This window comes from Ambystoma mexicanum, chromosome 1q, assembly GCF_040938575.1.
Source record: "Ambystoma mexicanum isolate Mex_15411 chromosome 1q, UKY_AmexF1_1, whole genome shotgun sequence".
Classification (NCBI taxonomy): Eukaryota; Metazoa; Chordata; class Amphibia; order Caudata; family Ambystomatidae; genus Ambystoma; species Ambystoma mexicanum.
In genome coordinates this window covers 1,456,579,122-1,456,592,993 of record NC_090922.1, presented here as the reverse complement: position 1 = coordinate 1,456,592,993, position 13,872 = coordinate 1,456,579,122, and positions in this window count along the sequence as shown.

Here is a 13,872-nt window from a genome sequence, read left to right as displayed (position 1 = left end):
ACGCGGTGAGGCTGTCTGTAGTGTAGGGTGTTGGAGAGGTGCAGTACCACCGACAACATACAGAGGTCCTTATAAGATCGAAACAACAATGTAGGACAATGGGCAAAGACTGCAATTCTACACACAACACGTGTCTTATACATGTATATATAGCCCATTTAACTTGATATGTGCAGTGCCACACAGCTATCCTCATAAGAAATCAGACTGATGTCAACACTGCAATTTCGTTGCTTCGAAAAGCTCGTAAGTATAAAGCCGAATGCGCATTGTTTTAGTGCGCATTCGGCTTGGTAAATAAAAAACAGCCCATAATGCCGATCAAGGGGAGCGGGGGTTTAGGGAGTGTACCCCGCTCCCCTAGCGCGGCATTATTGGCTGCCGGGTTTGCGGTGTTGTTTCCCCCATAAACTAAATGTAAAGCGGGGTACAAATATAGACATTCCGAAAAGCTCCGGTTACAAAGTGCGAGCCAGTCGCCTGCGCCATTTTGTAACTCGAGCTTTTCGGAGTGCGGTTTTTTCGCGTAGATCCCTGCAATTTAACACAATGACCAGAGCCTGCAATTCTAAATCCAACCAACAGATGTCCTACCAAGGTATTTCCCTGCAGAGGTGCAGGACCACTGACAACAGCCTAATAAGAAATAGCGTCGAATGAATCCAACATCTACCCTCAGGTTATAGAAACATGGAAATCAACAGGCGTCTTGCACTGTTACTAGACGGAGGACCTCAAAAAACATTATACAGCTGCCTAACAACATTACCCAAAGGAGGACCCCTAAACCCCACACACATCACACACACACAACTAGCAGTTCAAATCTTACTTTATACTCTTATAATGCCTCTTATATTAACAAGAAGCCTCCAAAAATTGTGTTTATTGCCTGCTGTCACTGCCACACGAAGTGCAGGAACATACCGGCTGTGTAAAAATTACAAGTTAAGTTAATAACTTGAAATGCTTAGTACAAACTGTTATATGTTTTAATAGCTTGCAAAGATAGGGTGCTTATGCACTTATTTGTGCGACTAGCTTTCGACATGTAGAGGTCGCTCTGCATCATGGGTATGCGGATATCCTGGGAGAACGATCGTGCTCCGTGAAAGTGTATGATTGAACATTAATCCTAAACCTCTCTGCTGAGTTTAGTTGATTGACAATGCCAACATTTTTGAATTTTATGGAGGAATTTGTCAGTCACCCGAGCGCCCTTGGCATAATATACCCAGGTACACACTTTACGTGTGTCATTGCATAACGTGCCAATTTCAAAACCAGGGTGCACAAGGTCCAAATGTAACCTTATTTTTAGGGTGTCACCCTAATTCTAACCTTATTACCATTTTTGACTCCAATCAAAATGTTCGTCTCTTAATTGCTTCCTGCGATTTCATACATGCTGGAGAATTTTCCCCAAAAATATGACCCCATGCAATCTTCTTGCTTAAATGGTAAAAAAATTGTTCGTGGAAAAGAAATGTGCCTCGTGTGCTGACATAACTTTCCCAGCACACTCTGGGGAGGGGTGGGGAGTGTCAGGGCGTCGTCGAACAGGGACGGTGGGACTTGACCATTGGTTTGCCATCTACAATTACAAATATGGCTTAAACATAGTGTGATTGGCATTAAAATATAAATGAAGCAGGCTCTGATCAGAGTCAGGCGGTACAAATGCAACTTTAATGTTCATTTTAAATTATGAGTGTATCCTTTTATCTTAATAAACACTTGTATGTTTAAAAAGTGGTAATTGAGTAAAAGAGAAATTCAACTACTTCAGGCAAGCGCCTACCCTTACATTAAACTCAATACACTTTGCAGTTGCCAGTACTCATATGTCTGCAGTCTCGTCAATTGAATACAAGGATTAGCAAACACAGCAGTTTTGGCTTTTGTTTAGTCACAGTATAGGTAGTTGCCTACAGCAACAATAGTGTTCCAAAGAGTTTACTTGCAAAATATGCAAAGGGCACAGGAAAACAACATGACAACATGCAAATCCTTATATCAACACGTTAAGCCAAATATGTATCATTGAATCTTAATATTCAACACCCTTGATGGAAAGCTAGACGTCCCAAAATGCACAGTAATACAACCTGAAATATCTATTTAGCCAGTGTATTTTCTGCACGTTAAGACACACAATAAAATAAGTTGTGTAGTAAACTCAGAGATGGGTGGAGATTCTTTGTCACAACCACCCAGCTCGCTGTTATGCATGATTTTAAGAACATTCGGCTATCCACATAAAAAAAAAACTTTATTTTTTGCATGAGGCATATAAACGCCTGTGTATAGGCACTTTACAAATGCCGTATCATATCATATAATGAACACATTTTTCAAAGGGAGCTTTCTTGTATTGCTGGCTTAAGCTGTCACAGATTTGAAATGTGACAGATGCTAGGAGTGGTCTTCCAATTGAGAATGTCCTATCATGCATAAGAAAGCCTTTGCTCTTAATAAAAACTGAAACATGTTGGCAAGTTGGTTAAGGTTTTGGCTGCAGAGCCAAGGATGCTGCCTGTGTGTCTGGGGGTGGGGGATTTGGGGTGTGGCCTGTGGCTGGGAAATGGGCAGTGCTTGGCCCACCAAGCCCAGCTGATTGTAGATTTGATTCAGGAGAAAACAATCATTCACAATGCCAACCGTTTGGGGTTTTGTACAGGCATTGGAAAGGCCCTTGCCAGGAACTGCTATAGTGGTATTTACTTACCATTGAGGGTAGCAAGTAGCAATATGGTGTAAGTACCTGGCCATCTAAAAGCAGTGCCTGGCAAATGCCTAATCATTTTACAAAAACCAAATTGTTGTCTTTGCCAATTCTTATTGTAGCAGGACTTCAATGTAGGTCACAGATAGTGCTTATAAATCGAGGGCCAAAGGCAAACGAGGTAAAGACAATTTTATTACACGAAAAGCAGATTCACAGCTCCAGGTAAGTAATTTAGGGGCCGATTCATGCAATGTATTGCACAGAAAACAGCCCTGCTTGTTGATTCATGGAACCGAATGTGCGACACTTTTCTTAGACTTGCATGGATTACACACTGATCTGGCACGGCTGTGCGGCCCGTCGAGGGCCTTGCGCGAGACTACCAGCAATCGGTGGGCATGGCCTGCAGAGAGCTAACAATGGGGCTGAACACAAGAAATGGTGTCTAACTTGCGAAGAAGTGTCCGTGCTGAGGGACGACCTGCAGGCAGTGCCTTGCACGCCCACTATTGTGCGGCAAGAGACGTATTCATGGAATCGACCGCGCAACGTCTCGGCTGGGAAATGCCCACACAAGTCCTTCACAGGATCCGTGCATGGAGGACCATGCAAAGGTAGCTGATCTGGCAGTTTCCTGCCTTGCCTGTGGGCATGTCAGGGTTGTCGAGCCGGGATCTACGAATATAGTTACTTTTCACGACCAATTCCACAAATACGCGTTGTTCACAAATTTTCTTAAATGTGCAGGATTGCACAGTGGCCTTTTTGGTGTGAGGCCATTGCACAATGTCGGTGCATAATTCCATGAATCAGCCCTGTGGTGTCTAGCACCATGTGATTTTCACATTGCAAGGATACCAACCTCTGTATGACAACCCAACAACAGCCATTGTTCACCATACAGTGGGTGGCGTAACCCCTTAATACACTGATTGATACAAGCAACTACATCATGGGCCTGATCCATGTAACTTTTTGCACGGTTCAAAGGAACTTTGCACTGCTGAAAATTGAATTTGCACTGCCAACACAAACCCTGGTACATGGAACTGTGCAAAGTGTATTTTTGCAGTGCAAAGTCAGTGCAAAGCCAGTGCATAGTCATGTTTTCAGCACAAAATGACTTTTCACTGACTTTGCACTACAACAATATATTTTGCACAGTTCCATGAATCAGGGTTCACATGTGGTAGGTCATTTACATCCTGAATGGCAACGAGTGGGCATGGCTGCATTCCATTCTATGCGTGTGCATGGTAGTTGTACAAGCATGTCATGCAATTACATGTTAAGTCACCTATCTGGCGTCAAAGGCCTGAATGTGTCTGTGAGTTCATAATGGACAGGCACATGCCTTGTCACTTCCATCTTTGTTCTGTGCAGTTGCACAGGCCCTGGCCTGTCTGTGAACTAGATGCATTCACAGCTCCACACACCCGTGTCACCTGAGAGGTAAAGTCAGACATGCCAGCTATTTCGCACACACAGATGTGCCATGATGGCTTTGTTGCAACATGTCATTATCTTGTATTTCTGTAACCTAAGCCTTGCACCTGCTTCAACTGCTGCGCCCTGATACCCTTGGGTCTGGTGCGCATTAGAAATAAATAAACAAACAAACAAACAAATATGTGTAATGTGCTATGTATCAGTGACAGTGCTGGTTCACAGTCTGAGCATGCACGTCCATGAACTTTTCACCCAGCATTGTGGCATGATGTGCATATACAGGGACTGCATTGCAAACAAGAACACCCATGCTGGAGACATTGCTGTGGGGATTGATTGTTGCACATACATGCCACTCATGGACCTTGAAAGACCTTCATCACCATGTATAAATACTGTGTCTCAGGATATGTTCTATGCACTCGACATTTGCTCATAAATAGCCTGCCCACCAGCATTGTTGGACCAGGAGCAACAGGGCAGGGACATGCCACTGTAATGCAGACACGCAATTTGCAAACAAGCCTCACTCCCTGCCTCCTCCTCATCCTCTCTCATACATTACTGCCCGTCTGCTATCCAGGCATGGTGTACTGCTACCAGTCTCTGCCATAATGCTAGTGACACAGAGAGCCTACTCACTGTTACCCATGATCCCTCTTTCACTCCCACACCCAGGCCACACTCCATGGGCCCACTCCCCTCATCCTCTTGTGGGTAATCTTCAAATCCTCTTTCCTCTCTTCACTTCATGGTCCTTGCCTGGAAGGCACACATTCAGCTGCACCTACCCAGGGGAATTTTCACTTTCCTCACCTTCCCCCAGGACCTCTATGTTTGCAGTTATCTCTCCCAATCCTTATTCGTGTATCATGTGTTCACCGTTGTGGTGTCTCTGGATATGGGTGGATGACTGTTGCCATGTGATGGCCTTCTGCATTGCTATGTCACATGTGTGATGCTTTTCTCTGGTAAGTGTGGTGACATGACAGTCACATGGTACATCATTGTGCATTTACACCACTTTGGTATGTCAATGTGCCCACTGACGGCAGGGTCAAGACAGGGAGAGTAAGGGGCGGGTGAACCCATTGCTTACAGCTGAAAGTTTGTGAATGCACAATGTGATGCCTCTATGGGTTATTTTTGTTGCTTGTCCTTTTTATATGATGCTCAAGGTGTATCCCCAACAGAAAGGCTGCTCACTGTGCTGTGTGCTGAGCGGTATGTTGCAGGAGATACACACGGCACACGGTTTAGGGATTTGTGGATTTGGCTTGGACAATGTGCATGCCAACAGGCATTCTGTCTTTTGTTGATGGTACCGCTGGTGGATAGCATTTGTGTATGGCCTTCTATGTGAGGGGGTTGTTGGTCAGTCATTTGACCCGAGTCCATATCAGGTGTGATTGTCTCAGGCCTGTTTCCATTCATCACATGTCACTTTGTATCAAATTGGTCATGTTTTGGGCTTTTGGTTTGCTCTTTCGCTGTTGCATGTCAAGTCATGGTGTGGCGAAGAAGGGTGATGTGGGTTGGGAGGGTTTGGGTGACATACCAGTGATTGTCATTTCATGTTTTGCAGGGGGTGGTGTGATGTACACTTTGCATGTGTTCCTTTTGGTCACACAGGATTGGTTATGTTTAAGTAGCTAGGGATGCACACAATGTAGCACTTCCGTGGCAACATTCTCAGGGTGGTAGGGTTGTGACAGTTGACTGTCTCTTTGTCATCATCAATTGTCACCTGGTATGTGCCAGGCCTGTGTGCACTCCACAGGGGTGGGAGTTTAGGTGAAAAATGTGGCCACAAGCTGAGTCCGGGCTGCCACGCCACGTGCCCTTTCCCCTCCAATGGGCAGCGCCTGTGCCTGTGTTTGGGGATGTGGGGGCACCACCATGTCCACTGGTACGCCCTGCTATGTTGCAACATTGTGCAGAACACATGCTGCCACAATGATCCTGGACACAACTGGGGGTGCATATAGTAGCTTCCCGCCAGAGCGGTCAAGGGAGCGGAAGCGTGACTTGAGCACTCTGAATGTGCGTTCCACCATGCCCCTGGTTGCAATATGGGCAGCGTTGTATCTTACCTGGCGTGGTGTGGCGGGGTTCCGTATTGGCGTCATCATGTGGTTGCTCAGAGGGTAGGCACTGTCCCCTGGGGAGGTGAGGATGGTTGTCATTAGTTGGGTTTTTGTATTTGTCTGTGTGTGACATGCATGCATGTGCACAGACATTTGTACTCACCAATGAGCCATGTGTCGCCATGCTTTCCAGCTTCCAGGGTCCGGGTCAGAGTGGACATTCTGTATATGAAACTGTCATGGGTAGACCCAGGGTAGTTTGCATAGACAGAGGTGATGATACCCTTGGCATCGCATACAACCTGGACGTTGATGGAATGCCAGTGCTTTCGGTTTCGATAGATGTGCTCAGTGGCGCTAGGTGGACGTAGGGCCACATGGGTGCAATCTATGGCACGGAGCACTTTGGGGAAGTGTGTCACCCTGTAAAAGTCCTGGACCATGGCCTGCCTTTCTGCGGGTGTTCTGGGCATGTATATGTGCGTGTGGACTGAGGGGCGCACAGTCATGATTGCCAACACCTAGGCAGCGTGACTGCGTGGCCTGTGAGACACCCCCAACTATGGCAGTTGTCTGCTGAAATGACCCAGTGGCCAAATAATGCAGGATATTGAGCACCTTTTCCAAGGGGCTCAGTGCTTGGGAGCACAAGGTGGGTGATGTGAGGTCATCCTCCCACTCAGTCACCAGGTCTAGGATGATATGAGGTGGAAACCTATAACTGCCATAGACCTCGTCATCAGGCATCCCAAAAAGGCTGGTCCTGGGCATGCGGGGCCTGGCTATTCTCCTCCTCCTGCGATGTCCCACGATCACTGCTGCAAGAAATGGGACATTCATCGTAGCTGTATGTACGTATTTGTTGTTTGCGTGCACTTTTATGCTGCGCAGGGGCGCTTCCGCCTACCTTCGTGTGATGGACGTTTTTACGCCTGTGCGTGTCTTTTGATGGGCGTGGGTTTCCTATATTCAATTCCATGACTCCATGTTGTTCGCGAGTGTGTGGGCGTTCTATGTATTTCATAGCAGTACTTCCCCAGTTACGCCATTATTTTCACGCGTTGTTCCCCATTCCGCATGTTCCGCCCCATTTTTGGTGTGCACGCTACACGTTGTGCACTTTCGCTGTGTGCGTCGCACACAGTGTTCGGGATGTCACAGTTACGTGTGCGCCCTAGTGTGCTCGTGTGCGCCACAAGTGGTTTAGGCACAGCTCCATGTAAAAACACGTGCGCAGACTTCCATGAATTGCTTGCGTATGATTCGCACACGTGCGCTGGATTTTTCAGGCTTGCGCCACCGAATTCGGCGCACAATTGTTCCATGAATGGGCCCCATAGTGTAAGATGAAATTTGGGAGTATTTTATATCAGGTAGATCACTTTCTTCAGCAAATGCACTTTACATTGTATGGGCTATAATGTTGGTAAGCATAAACGATTATGTCTAATGTTTAAATATTATTATTTTTTATGATTGTACGTATTGATATATATTGAGTCTCTTATAAGAAACTTCTTAGTAATATATATGTGTGTATTTATGTATTTCTGGTATACAACTGTTGTGTAATTTATGAAAAATATATGTTGACGTACAAAAACGACTTGTAATTGAAACACGACAATAATTTTAACAAGCACTTTGTTACTTGACATGGCCTTCCATTATTTAAACCAATTGTTGTGGGTGTTACTTTAATCTTGCCAATGGGGATGCAGGTTACTTATCATGTGTCTGCTTCTTCGGCAGTGCACAGTGATCTGCATTTGGTATGTACTCAGCTGCCACTGTGGACCTCCAGTTGCTTGTTCACTGCGCACAGAGGCAGAGCTCCTTTTGGCAACTAAGAGTAGACATACATTGTGAGGACATCTGTAGGCTGTATGTATAATTGCAGCCTTTGTTCCACGCCCTATATTGCGGTGTAGATCTCAACATGATTTGTTATAAGGACACCTGTATGTGGCTGGTGGTACTGCACCTGTACGCGGTGAGGCTGTCTGTAGTGTAGGGTGTTGGAGAGGTGCAGTACCACCGACAACATACAGAGGTCCTTATAAGATCGAAACAACAATGTAGGACAATGGGCAAAGACTGCAATTCTACACACAACACGTGTCTTATACATGTATATATAGCCCATTTAACTTGATATGTGCAGTGCCACACAGCTATCCTCATAAGAAATCAGACTGATGTCAACACTGCAATTTCGTTGCTTCGAAAAGCTCGTAAGTATAAAGCCGAATGCGCATTGTTTTAGTGCGCATTCGGCTTGGTAAATAAAAAACAGCCCATAATACCGATCAAGGGGAGCGGGGGTTTAGGGAGTGTACCCCGCTCCCCTAGCGCGGCATTATTGGCTGCCGGGTTTGCGGTGTTGTTTCCCCCATAAACTAAATGTAAAGCGGGGTACAAATATAGACATTCCGAAAAGCTCCGGTTACAAAGTGCGAGCCAGTCGCCTGCGCCATTTTGTAACTCGAGCTTTTCGGAGTGCGGTTTTTTCGCGTAGATCCCTGCAATTTAACACAATGACCAGAGCCTGCAATTCTAAATCCAACCAACAGATGTCCTACCAAGGTATTTCCCTGCAGAGGTGCAGGACCACTGACAACAGCCTAATAAGAAATAGCGTCGAATGAATCCAACATCTACCCTCAGGTTATAGAAACATGGAAATCAACAGGCGTCTTGCACTGTTACTAGACGGAGGACCTCAAAAAACATTATACAGCTGCCTAACAACATTACCCAAAGGAGGACCCCTAAACCCCACACACATCACACACACACAACTAGCAGTTCAAATCTTACTTTATACTCTTTTAATGCCTCTTATATTAACAAGAAGCCTCCAAAAATTGTGTTTATGGAGCTGACGACGGAAAAATCAGCTAAAAATGGAGGAGGCAGCAGGTTAACCCCTGCGGTGTCATGCCGCCAGGACCTGGAACCATCCCCTGGGGGTCAAAAGGCGAGGGGCGGAAAGGCGCCAAAGGCCTAATGGGCCAAAAGCCCGCGAAGGGCAGAACAAAAGAAAATGGGCGGGGACATCAGGATTTAAGCAGGCGGGACCGGGGTGCCAGGCATCTCGCTCCTGCACTGGGACCCGGTCGCCGCCTCGCTGATGGAAGAAATTTCGTTTCCAGGAAGAAGAGTTCGCGTCGGTTCGTGCTGGTTGCTGATCAGGTTCCTGTGGCTGTGGAGGAGATGCAAAGGAACAGGTTCGAGCGATGGAAGTGTTCCTGCCAAGGCGAGGCCCGGAGGATGCAGCGCTCTCGTGAGGAGATGGGAGTGCGGGCCGTGGCGGGGAGGTGCGTAGGTAAGCAGGGGGGAGTACGTTGCCGTGGGAGCCGCCGAATGCGATGTTCCCCCCCCCCGCAGTTGTTATCACCCTTACTTGGTAGCGTGAGGCAGTAGGTTGTGGGGGCGGTTTTAAAAATGGTGTGGGGGCACGGGGGCCGGGAGGCGTGCAAACGGCAGCTCGAGGCGGGGGCGGACACCACGTTATTAGAACAGGGTGTAGAGCATGGGCCGACCAGCAAGAGGGTCATGAGCGCGAGATGCCCCTCAGGGATACGAAAGTAGAGGGGCGAGAGTCAAGTCATTTAAAGGTTTTAACTGCCAACAGGTTCTGCAGTTGCATTTGTTATCGCTGGCAAGGGCCTAGGGAAGGAAGAGGAGATACCCAGCTGTTGGTTTATCGAGTGCAATTAATGTATGGAATACCGGCCGGATAGCACAGGGAGGAGAGCGTAGCGTTGTATAAATGCTAAATTATGAGTGTGGGGTGGTGTGGTGTATGGAAGGCTAAAGTTATGGGAGTTAGGACAAGCGTTGGGTTTTAAAGCCCCAGTGCGCAGCACTGCTGATTGTGGTTTGGGAACCACGTTTGTAACGGAACAAGAGAGATTATTAGAGTATGGCATTTTCACGGGGCAGCTGATGTCAGGAAAGGGGTAGCCGGTCAAGTGGCACAGCGAGTAGAGCGCTCGCTTCGACATCCGTGCAGAGCCTGTTAACGCAGGTTCGAATCCCGGCGGGGCCAAACTCAGCTGTTCAGCCGAAACCGAGGGTTCGTAGCGCTAGTTAAAAGCCAGTTATTACTAAGCAAGAAGTAAGTATAGTGGCGCCGGGTTCTGATCCCGTGAACAAGGTGTCAAGGTTGTTTCAGGGTGGAAGCGGGCCGACTACAAATGTATAATTTAAATGGGCCGACTAAATACAGATGAAGTAAACGGGCCGACTAAAAAGGTATACTTTAAAGGGGCAGAGCAGTTGTTATAAAAGCAATGGGGCCGTTGGTTCCGGTAAACCAAATTTCGGCGCTACGTTGTGGGAGGTTAGAACATGAGGTAGTAAGGCCCACCCAGCACGGTGGGGGGGGCCTTACGGGCAGCGATGTGGAGGGGATATATACATTTATGCTCGGGAAACGCTTTGTTTTAAGGCGCGGCATGCATAGCGCAACAGTAGCATTATAAGGAGTTTGGCCAACACTGCAGGGGTAGGGGCAGGAGAATGCCGCCATGTTACAGTAGGTTTTTGTATTGGGCTGGAACGGTTCGCCGCGGTGCGAACGGGGGGTGCAGTAGGGTGCAAGTTGGAAGTGATGCGCACACATGCGGGGAAGGAGAATGCCTGGTACAGGAAGGGAGGGTGCCTCCATGTTTGGGTTAAAGATAAGACCGAAGGGGCACAACGGTTGGGTGTCAAGTTACCATAAGACCAATGGGAGAGGGCGCCATCAGGGGTAGGACAGGTCGCATGAGGTAGCTGGGATGCAACAAAAAGCAATGGCGGGTGCCGCGGGGAAATGAATTCGAGATGACACTAAGGGACTCTGTCCGTTATAGGGGGGAACACCTCGAGGTTGGTAATGGAGGTGGCGCAAGGAGCGTTATGGCATGTCGCGGTCATGATAGATGGGGTATCACTGAAGGGCGCCGGAAACACTATGGCATTGCTGGACCATTGCATAGGGTGCACACCGAGGAGGGGTTAAAATTGGCACCATGAGCAGTATGGCGCAGATATATCGGGGGTGAATTGGGCTTGTCTAAGGGTGGGTCCGCTAGCCCACTGCAGCATAAGGCCGCAGGAGTAACGGAGAACTCGGGGATTGTGGCGGTCAATGTTAAGTTGGTGCGCTGAATAGGGCGGCCAACCCCAACATGCTGAGTTATGAGCGCTCAAGCCAGCAACCAAATTAGCCCACAAGGGAAGAGGGGATCTTACGGTAACCGAAGGGTTATGCGGGGAATTGAGAGCACGGGCAGCGTGCGAGTTTTGGAAGCAGGACGGCGCAGAGCAACGAGGGGTGTTGGGTCCAGCAGCAACCTTGGATTCAGGGTGGTTAAAGGGGTTACTGACGGTACACATTTGTTCATGCGCAGGGGGTTTGTTCCAGAACGCATAGAGGGGGGCATTGCTATGAATGGCTGCAAAAGGTAAAGGGTTGGCGCACAGACCAAACACTGCGTCGCACTATAGAGAAGGGGCTCAGATGGCACCCAAGGGCCGACATGCAAGGGCTCTACTCGTATGCCTAGGTTTGGGCGGCGGTTCCCAACAGGAGGATACCGGCAGGCCATTGACCAGGGGTTGGAGCGCAGAGGTAGAGTGCAAGAATCCATAATCTCGTTGGCTGGGTTGGTGATTGGATTCTTATAGGAATACGAGGGGATGCGCATTCAGAGTAAGTAGGATACAGGATGGCATGTGGTTCTATTGGGTCATTTTTCTCATGCAGCGCAAACGTGCGGAAAGGGTGGTACAGGGCGTCCATCGGGCAGGGCGAGGCCAGAAGGGTGGAGCTGAAAACAGTAGGGTGCAACACCCCTCTCAGCACGTCCGGTTGGGAAAGGAGGTGAAGGAGGTTCTCAGGAGGGGGGCAATCTGGAGGGAGGACTGGGCGAGCAGGCAGGGGCTCGAACTGCTCCCTAGCCCTCGGTGTCCCGGGGTTTTGACGCAATCCTGAGAGACCGGTGGTGTGGCAAAGCATGGCCACTGGAATGGCACACGGATGGATCACAAAGGGCATTACCCTGTCGGAGAGGACAAGGCAGATGATGGGGGTCGGGAACAGCACCCCATCAGCCTGGGTCAGCTGTGGGCGGGCAGGCCGCTGGGTCCATGACGGGAGAGCTTTGGCCGGCGGAAGGAAGGGAAAGGTCCCATCTGCAGAGGAGTAAGAGGGGGAAATGGGCCGAACATGTCAAGGGAAGGGGAAACCTCCCATTTCCAAGTATCGGTTGACTATATCAAGAACAAAGCTCGGGCAACCCGTTAAGGGGTAGGGGCCAGGAGAATGGGGCCAACGCGATAAGGAATATGGAAAGGTAGAGCCCTCCATTAAGGAAAGGAAGGGATAAGAGTAAGAGAAGGGGCAATGAAGGCAGGGTGGTTTTGGAAATCAAGCAAAAGGAAGTCAGCTCAACCTCACCCGCCAGGAATGGCCCTCTCCTAAACAGGGGAACTCCTGCAAGGGCAGGCTGAGCCAGGTTAAATTGATTGGGAAGCTTTTGCTGGATAAAAAGTGGGGAGGAGCCTTTTTGCGGGTGCAGTAGGAGGAGCAAGGGGAAAAGATGGCAGGGGTAGGAGTGTCCCGGAACAGGCCCACCCTTGGTTAAAGCAGAGCAAGACGGAAAGGTGGCAGGGGCAGGGAAGTGTCCCGGAGCAGGCCAGCCACGGCTAAGGCGGAGAGGGGTGGCAGGGGCAGAAGTGTCCCAGAGCAGGCCCTGCCTGGTTAAAGCAGAGCGGGATGGTAAGGAGACGGGCGGCAGGGGCTGGAGTGTCCCGGAACAGGCCCACCCTGGTTAAGGTGGAGCAAGACGGAAAGATGGTAGGGGCGGAAGTGTCCCGGAGCAGGCTCGCCCTGGTTAAGGCGGAGCAAGTTGGAAAGGTGGCAGGGGCAGAGGTGTCCCAGAGTTGGCCCACCCTGGGTAAGGTGGAGCAAGAAGGAAAGGTGGCAAGGACAGAAATGTCCCGGAGCAGGCACGCCCTGGTTAAGGCGGAGCGAGTTGGAAAGGTGGCGGGGGCAGAGGTGTCCCAGAGCTGGCCCACCGTGGTAAGGTGGAGCAGGAGCAGGCCCGCCCTGGTTAAGGCGGAGCAGGTTGGAAAGGTGGCAGGGGCAGAGGTGTCCCAGAGCTGGCCCACCCTGGTTAAGGTGGAGCAAGATGGAAAGGTGGTAGGGGCAGAAGGGTCCCCGAGCAGGCATGGCCGGAAGACAGCAAAAGTTGGGGAGATGGTCTTCAGGTTGTTGCAAACGATATATCAGACACACAAAATATAAGTGAACCATGCCGTTCCCTCCTGTTGTCACTTCACAGCAGCACAAGGAAGGAGGAAACGTACCGTGTAGGTAGTGGGGCGCGCATGCATCTCAAAGGCTAAGGCGAGCTGGACTCGGCGGCGGGAGGCGCCGATGGCCGGCGAGGCAAGAGGGAGTGGCACGGGGTGCCAGGGATGCAGTTGGCGCAGCTAGAGGGGCAGCTATGGAAATTGCTGAGTAGGCGGCAGAAACCGGAGGGTTGGTAATACTCCTGGGAGGGAACGAACTGACCAGCCTGGGGAGGGGTGTCCGGCTGAGGGACATTACGA